This window comes from Taeniopygia guttata, chromosome 3 (genome assembly GCF_048771995.1).
Source record: "Taeniopygia guttata chromosome 3, bTaeGut7.mat, whole genome shotgun sequence".
In the NCBI taxonomy this organism is placed as follows: Eukaryota; Metazoa; Chordata; class Aves; order Passeriformes; family Estrildidae; genus Taeniopygia; species Taeniopygia guttata.
Window position 1 is genome coordinate 17,919,586 of NC_133027.1, and position 9,100 is coordinate 17,928,685.

The window sequence follows — 9,100 nt, forward strand, 5'->3', positions numbered from 1 at the left end:
CTTTCTCATGTCCAATTTTCCTCAGGTCACATGCCAGTTCTTTGCTAAACCAAGCATTTTCTCTGTCTTGTGATTCCCACTTGAATCCCTTGATTTTAAAGCCTTTTAAATGCTGAATTTTCAAAATAATTTGTAATTGCTCTTTACCAGGTAGGATAAGATATGAAATTGTTATCAAGCTATCAGATAAAAGACAATAATTTAAAATATCATGGAAAATGAGACTTTTGAGACAAATTATTCTCTCTCTCATGTTCCTATGTCAAACCAAGTGTTTTGTAAGAGTACCACATACTCTGCACAAATGGTTTTGTATTCCTGATGAGCTTTACTTGGAATCATTGTGGTATGTCAAGAAAGCTGTGGCTGACTTGTATTTTCTGACTTGTCATTGTTGTGCAGTTTTTTCTTGAGGGAAGATCCTGAAGTCAAAGAAACTAATCTGAAGGAAGAGAACGTACAATTTATATAATGCAGAAATAGGATCCTCAAGATCAGCTGGGCATGAAGAGAGATCAAAGATGAAGCAAGTTATTATGCATTTATACTACAGTGAATGAAGTGCATCAACATACTGATTCAATTGTGATCTCCACTGAGGATATGAATAGTGTGCCTTGTCCAGCTGGGGAAATCTATTTTTATGGCTGGTGCAGAAAAATCAGGGATACTCTTTGGTGAAATTTTGAGGACCAACTCTCAGTCTTGTAGTTGGTGAACAGAAAAAGGTCTAAAAAAGAATATTTTAATAAGCTAAATTAAGCCTTTCTTATTAGTATTTGGAGCAGAAGAACACACTTTGCTACCTGCAACATTGAATTTTTTATTTCTTGATCAATCAAACTAGGACTGTGTTCTCTGGCTGAGAAAGCCATGGACCATTTGGGAACAGCTGTGTTTGTTGTTGACCTAGAATAAATGCAAGACCAATAAGAGTGCAAGTGCCTGTGCTTATATTTGCTGCCCTTGTGAATACTGTTAAAATGTCTTTAAATTAGTTTGTTTCAGCTTGGGGCCTAATCCTGCCAAGCACATTTTTAGCATGTGATCATGTGCCATCAGTGGGAATAAACCAAAATAAACAGTATATGAGTGTTCTCAGTGCCTCTGACAACTGGACTATTTGTTAATGTGTGGGGTTTTAGTTCAGTACCATTTGAAAATTATGCAAACTTTTTAATTTCTTTTGGTTTTTTTTGGAGCTGTTTTGGAAATTGTTATATCACAATATGCAAACAAACTATAATATACCTGAACAATGGAAAGGGTACCAGTAATAGCCACATTCTTGCTTTTATAGCCCAAAGAAATGGAGAGGTCAGAAAGATAGCATTTGGACTGACAAAACAGATGTTAAAATGTTACACTAAATAGAAAAGACTCTTCTAACTACCTAAAACAGTAATTGCAAAACTATTTTAAGGTCTCTACTAACAAATGAAAATTATTAAAATTACTAGAATGATATACTTTCTGCATTTGTGTTTCTGGTCATAATTATATTCTCTCATGTCAAGAGTAAACTCTTTAATGTCCTTGGTTAGTTCACCATTCATAGTCAGCCAGTACCCATTGACAGATTTACCCATCAGAAAATACCAAATGTGGACAGTGAAAGCTGAGCCAAATACAATTTAGAAAGAAATAGCAATTTCCCTATGCTCTGCACTACCTGACAAACAGCACTTTGCTAAGCTGTGGAGTGGGAGCAAACCATGGAGAACAAAGTACGAAAGAAGAAGGTGGTAGTGATGCTGTTGGTGTCACTCTTCTTCTGAGTCAGATTTGAACTCATGCCCCAGCCTTGTGTTAGGTAGTATAGTGCTGCTGAGATTGCTGTGTTTCAGCTGAGATATCAAATAAAGGTCCCGACCTTGTTCTCATTAGAGATCCCTGGGTACTTGTTCTCATTAAAGATCTCCTGGCACTTTTCAAAAGGGAAAAAGTGTTAGCCCCAGTGTCTTGGCCAAATTCCAGCTTGGATAATTATGTTCTGCCTACCTAAATTCCCTTGTTTCAATTCACTGTTATTTTTAATTTCTTCCCTAAACCTGTGTATAATATTATCATGTGTTGGGAGATAACTTCCTCTGGCACACTAGATTTGCTTGCATTTTTGAGGTAGAATTGAAATTTGTATATGTTAATAATTTGTTAAGTCTACAAAGAATTGAAAGTCTTATCATTTGATGTAAAATCATTTTTAGAATGCAATCTTTCATGTCTTGCAACAATCACACAATTATTTCTACAAAGAAAATGCTTTTTCAGCTGGATGGTTTGAACGTACCTTTTATGTTATTTTAGTTGTTTTTTTTTTAATCAAATGATGTAGTGTGTATTGAATATCAATACCTACAGAACACTGGAAGAGAAGTTCAGCCTGGAAGCCATTTGTTTATTCATTTTTTATGAGCATGAGGAGACATGGTCATTTTTCATGAGCATGGAAGATGGGTGGGTACTGACATAGTGTGCTTTGGATGACTTGTGTGCAGAAAACCATCCTACAGAAAGAACATCAAATACAGAAGATGTTAGTCCCATCACTTACAATCTTAATGGAATATTTTCTGTAGTAGTATAGGCAATGGAACAAGAACCCCCAGAGAATAAAAGAATTAGCATTAACCAAATATAAAAGGTGAAAGTCTTGTTTGTGGTTCCAGCCTTTTAAGATATGAAACTCAAGCTAGACTACTGAATAAAGTGTATACCTTCAAGTACACACACAAACATGTTTCATGGGGTTTGGAACAGCAGTTGTTTTGGTATGGCCTTTCATGGGCAGAAGTCACTCAGAGTTAAAAGTTAAATGTGTTCAGTGATCCATCTTGAAATAACACAATCCCCAAAAGCTGATGGCTGGCACATGGAGAAGTTGTATCTGTGGCTGGCTGATGCAGTGACTCCCATCCCATCCAGCCCAGCTGTGTCCAGGTGTGTGTGATTTGTGCCACTGTTCAGGACTGGTCGATTTTGACTGTCTCTGTACACTCAATGGAAACAGACAGCTTCAGACAGACTACTGCAAATGCAATTTGGGTCTCTGAGCAAAGTCTTGTGACAAAGGACCCAAACCCAAGCACTCACATCTTTTCTGAATGGAGAATGCAATATACGTGCAGGAGCTGTTAAGCTTTTGGGAGATTTCCCATGCTAGCTATTTTTTGTTCAGGGAAGCAATTTTGTTTGTTTCTTGGTATTCCACTGTCATCACTGAGCTGCAATTCCTTAAAGAAAAGGATCCTGGAAGAATGAGTAAAAAGGGTTTATGGGCCTGATACCACCTGGTGCTGCCCAATATTTTAGTTTTGTGAAAGGTGAGGGTGCTGAGTTGCTTGTTTGCACAGATCCTCTTATGTCCAAATGTTGAAACCTTTGATGGGAACAAAATTGGTTTTTGTTGGTTTTTTTTTACCTGCTTTCAGGTGTGGAGGGTTTATTCAATACCTGGTTGCTTTTTTATTTGTGCTATTAACTTGTTGTTTTACTGATCTATTTGCACAGATTCCTCTAAATTGCACATTATTTTAATTATAATTTGTATCTGTTTTTTTAAAAAGAAATCCTCACTAGAGCTGTTGCCATGAAAATAAATTAAAATTGAAAAGTCTATAATTACAATATTCTGTAATTATTTCTAAAAGCTACAATACAGTACAGAGCCATGAAATAATAACAAGTGTTGAGCAAGTCACACACCAATTTGGTTGGGTAACACTAAGCAGTTACCTGTACACTAAGAAGTAATCAGAAATCCTGAGCCAAGGTTCCCATTTGGACTGAAGTCCTGTTCTGGCTAGTCCTGTTATGTGAGATCACAGACTTAGACTTCTGAGAGCCTTTCAGATGAGCAGGCCCTGGGAGATTGGTGGGTGGAGTGAGACGTCCTTGGTCCAAAAGTCTCTGGTATCTAAAAATAACCTCGATGGCAGGGACTGGAAGGACACAGCTCCACACAGGGCTGCTCAGGGAAGCTCCTCTTTGCCTTAGGGCAATTCAGAGGTAGGGACAGCAGTGCTAGCAGTACTGCATTTGAAGAGGCAGCTCTTTTTTCTCTCTTTAAAGGGCACCCTGAAATCCTGTAAGGTGTGAAGATGCCTGCCTAGGAACAAGATCCTACACCAGATATGGTATTTATGGTACCCACTACCGTGTGATATTTAAGGTGATGGGCGATACCCACTGGCATAGAGGATGAACTTGAGACAGTCTTGATCTGATCTACCCTTAGTGTGCTCTTCTGAAGTATAATTGAAGACAGTGGGAACATAGGACTAATTTTATAACTATTGTAGTCCCTACCTATTCGTACTTCCCTGCTTTTTGAAACCCTACTCAGCATCTGATAGATCACGAAAATCCGAAGTGATTTATCTAAAGTCTACTCTTGGGTAGAAAATAGCAAACAGAAAACAAGGCTAAAAGTGTAGCGCAAAGACTGATGCCTTGATTTCTGGCCAGCACGTCTCTCTGTTGAAAAGGGACATTATTTTTATTGAAACGAGAGATTTTTGCTGTAATGAGAGGTAGATATACTTTATAAATTTTTGCTAATTTTTCAATAAATTAATTTGAAACGTTATATACTCCTTTCAAAACTGGTAGCAGGGAAGAATTCTGCAGGGTTCAAATTTCAATTTCACCTATTAAATTTTATTTTCCAATGATTTTCTGCAGTTTGAAAATTCTTTCTTAAAAATAAGTCAAGGATTTAAGAATCAAAGCATATAAAGAACTTTTCCAGCAAGTTTGTATTGCTACATGACATAGAGGTGCTGGGGCTGCTGCTTGTATCCTAAATATGGCCTGGTTTTTGGATGACTTGTCAATATGAGCTGAGACCTGTCCATTCCATCTCAACAGCCAGCAGAACCTGAGCTTAAAGCTTTCTTGAGTTTGTTTCAATTACAGGCGCTGTTTTACATATGCTTAATATAACCTAAAATAAAAAAATATGTTTTAGAGCCAGTACACTATTTCCGATGCACCTGTTCAATACTTAGGAGGGAATAAAAGTCGGGATTTTTCTACCATCCTAATTGCTGAGGCAAATACAATCTCTAGAACTAGTAAGAAAGCCTGCTTCATGGGGTAGTGGCATGTGATATCTGGGAGAAATATTCAAAAAATATTGCTGTTACCCTCTTGCCAGGGGAACCAAATCTGACCATATCTAAAAGAGTTGCAAATGAAACTTGGGAATATAGTAGAATAGCATCCCTGACCAGACCAACCCTAAGTGTCATAGCAAGTTCTTTGATCTGCTCCAAGAATAATGAAGCCACAAGCTTGCTTTTCTCCTCAAGACAGAAAGTTGAATCGCAGTATGTCCCAAAATACTTTAATGAGAAAGAATTCCAAATTAAATTAAAAACCTTGTAAGGGCACTACACCCCAAAGATACCAGTTGCCGCAGACTTTTTTAACCAACTGTGTTTTTTTCAAGTAATAACAGTAATTAAAAATACATATCTTAGAAGCACAAGCAGATTAGTTGAAGAACATTTTAGGATTATAAAAGCACTTTTCATTGTATCAACCAGGTGTCATTTCAAATGCTACTGTTTGGATTAATTAACTGAGTTCAGAATACCACTTATATTAAACCTGCTAGTAGTACTACCCTTCCTCCCTCTTATCCTTTTGTAATTTGTTAAAATCCTGGCCAATTAGAAAAACACAATCTATCAAGTAAAAAAACACACTAAACCAATCAACAGTAATTACTCAGACTAAGAGGCATTTAAATGATTTATGGCAGAAGTGAAATAATTTAAAAGTGCTTCATAAAGGTGTGGTTTGTTTCTCACATACACATATACAGTATGTGGAATGTATGTAGTCTGTATTGAAATGATTCAATTAATTGCCTCACAGAAATGCCAAAAATCATGTATTTTAGTAAAAAGATCATTATAACAGGATATAATTTATTTAAAGCACTAGTCTGGTTAAGGAATACAGCTATAAAATGCTTCAGACTGCAGTGCAAGAGCAATTCTATTTCTCTTATAGAGATACTTAATTACTTTAATAAGTCTGTAAAACTATTTTATAAAGCAGTAGCTTTTAAATTACTTTCACCCTAGCAGAGATCATGATTGTTTTATAGAATATAATGCAAATACATTTCTCAGCATATTAATAAATCCTAACATTTGCTGCATTGAAGATTAGAAGAAAAGTGCTGTCTTTATATAAATATAGGTGGACTCCCTCTAGATTTTCCTTTGGGCTAAAATAAATTAAGTGTAGATTAACTAGTGTATAATAATGCTTCCTCATCTATACAAAAAAGCACATTACAATTTTGACCACTTTAAACTGGGTCAGTTCACCTGAGTTGGGCCCAATCTCTGGTCTACAGTGCAGGTCCATGACAGGTGCTTGGTTTAGAACTTAAAAGAAGGGTATTAACAAATATTTAATACTTTTGTCATCAGCCTTCCCACATATTAAGTCATAATTTCCCTCCCTTTGCTGGTCTGGGATATGCAAGAACTTCATCCAAAAGATCTGCCCATTAAAGAATCAAACCCGAAATCAATGACAAGGAAATTTTTCAGTACCTTAGTGACTGTTAGAAGAGAAAGTTACTTTTAGAGATAAGACCTCATTATGTAGAATTGCTTGAGTGTTAAAATTAACATTTAGTAAAATTTACATCAGTGTGGCTATGTAAAACTTTGGTTCCTTTATTGTTACAAAAGACGACCTAACAGGAGAAAGGCATTGGCAGCAATTGCAGGCTCTTTAGCAATTTACCGTGAAGCTCGGTGAATAAGTAGGAATGAAGTAGCTGACAAAAATAAAACTTATTGTAAAAACCACCTAGACTAATCACAGGTATATGACAGATGACTTCTGTCATTCAGTTTAAAAATAAATTGTAAACTCGATAAAGGAATTTTAATTTATATTTATGTATTTAATTTTTATTGAACCTCTAGTGTGTTCTTTAATGCATTCAGTTTATCTGTGACACCATGGCAAAGTTTCGAGAAGTGATATTATCTATTTAAAATAGTACTGTGAGGTGTGATGACGCTGGAACACTTACTTTGAGGGCATGCCAATATAACACAGGTAAGCATACTCCAGAGGTGCTACAAGGATGGTGCAACAGAACATTTGGTTTGTAAATAAACAAAAAGTACTATTCTAAGCTTAGTCAGGTTCAACAAATGAAAGTGTGTTTTTTTTTTTTTTTTTTTTTTTAATAAGAGTCTGGCTGGGAGGGGAAAACCAATTTTATCTAAACTAAAGTAAATGCATTTTTCCTACTTGTGCAGCTTCTGCCTATTTCAGGTTAAAGATGGGGTAATTTAAAAAAAAATTAATGAAGCACACTTTCTCTTTTACCTCTCTTTGCAGCAAGACTTTTGTGGAATACTGATAAAGAAATATGATGCAGGTGATTGGATTGCTGGAGCAGGGTAGTTCCACGTCTGAAATGGATCATACAATTTCTGTGGTCACTGGAATCTAATCTATAGGAAAGACATATTCTGTTGAGTTGCAGGTGTACTTTGAGAGCAAAGCACATGGAAATCACACCCTTAAATCAGCAGAGCAATCTAAGATGAACAAAAGACAAGGAGATCTATTTCTGCTTTCCTTCAGCAATTCATACACAAACTGCAAATATAGATAGACAGCAACGTTATCAGATATGTGAAAATGTGCTGCTTAAGAGGAGTTTTTTTAAAAATGTTTAGTTCTAACACAATTTAATGATTAAGAATATGTGAATAAATTTGAATATATTAATTTTTGAGTGTTCAACAGTTTATTATCTCTATAATCTCATTTTAAGGAATTTCATGGCTATACAGCAATACCATTTAGTGGCTTGTCCTTGCAGAAGGAGATGCAGTAGAGGAATTGGGAAAGGAATATGCTCAATTAATTAGTAGAGTATTAGATCTTGCTCCTATTTAAAATCTAGTTAAAATACTAATTTGTCAGATTTTTGGCCAGAAAGGAAACACTAGACACTCTTAAACTTTGGGGAAGTGAGTAGGAAAACATAGAGCTTGAAAGGCATTTTGATAGCATTTTATAATAGCTTTTATCTCATTTTGTAATACATTCTCTTTTATATCAATTCTAATACAGGCTTTTTTGATGTTGTTGTTGTTTTTGCTATCAAATCATTGCAATCACACTCTTCATTTCTCTGTGGTTACAGTAAATCAGCTGTAAGTCTCTATTTTTTTTCTTTAAATTTTTCCTTTTATTGTGTATTTGTCTTATTACTTTTTATTCCCCACTGATTACTCTCTGAGAAATCAAAAGCCAAGAACATGCACCATCTCACCTTACTCTGCACAAATTTGTAAAAGCCTTTTTTGAGGAATGATGTCTGTTGAAGTTTCTCTTTACAAATATCCTTCTATTTCCTCTTGTCTGGACAGGAAAGATAAAATTTGCTACAGAAAAAGCTGCAAGTTTCTTCCTACTGAGATGCTAGAACATGCTTTATAATACCCAACCGACTGAATAATCAAAATCTTTTAATAGCAATTTACTATGGGCTTTATACAAGAATAATAGCTTTGCTTATAATTTAAATTATTCTCCTACATTATATCTGTAATGAGCATGTGAAAAAAACAGTTGTCGTGGTTTGACACGGGAGAAGAATTTTTTTGGAAGGAAGAGATCAATTCAGTCAGGGGTCAGGTTTGGATACTGACACTTGGGGTGACCAATTGAAGGTGGACACGCCTCTGAGAACACAGAGGGGTTAAAAGCGGAATTCCCAGGAGGACTCGTCCTTCTTTGGTTCTGGTCATTGGAGAGTGCAGACCTCCCCTGCCCAGACCAGGCTGGGTGGGAGAGGGGAGCCTTGTGGCCTGGGGAGGTAGGCCAGGGGATGAAGGGTCTGCAACCGAGCTGGGCCAGCTCCTGTGGACGGAAGGGTGGAGAGCATGTGGGATGTCTTTGTTCCACCACCCCCTCCCCCCCCCCCCTCCCCCCCAACCTAGAGGGAAAGAGATAGAGAGCCTGCAGACACCTGGAAGTTTGCCAGCAGAGGAGAAGGAGAAGAGGGGGAAAAGATGCCCAGCGTGGGAGACAGGAGACAGGAGAC

General features: G+C 36.6%; 1 protein-coding gene across 1 annotated transcript in view; it reads left to right on the plus strand.

Moving 5' to 3' along the window:
- LOC115494734 (uncharacterized) overlaps window positions 1-3,627 on the plus strand; it is a 405,288-nt gene extending 401,661 nt beyond the window's left edge. Inside the window, exon 13 of the mRNA XM_072926020.1 lies at window positions 403-3,627. The gene's annotated coding sequence lies outside the window, so the exon portion shown is untranslated. The remainder of the gene's footprint in view (window positions 1-402) is intronic.
- The last annotated feature ends 5,473 nt before the right edge of the window (window positions 3,628-9,100 follow it).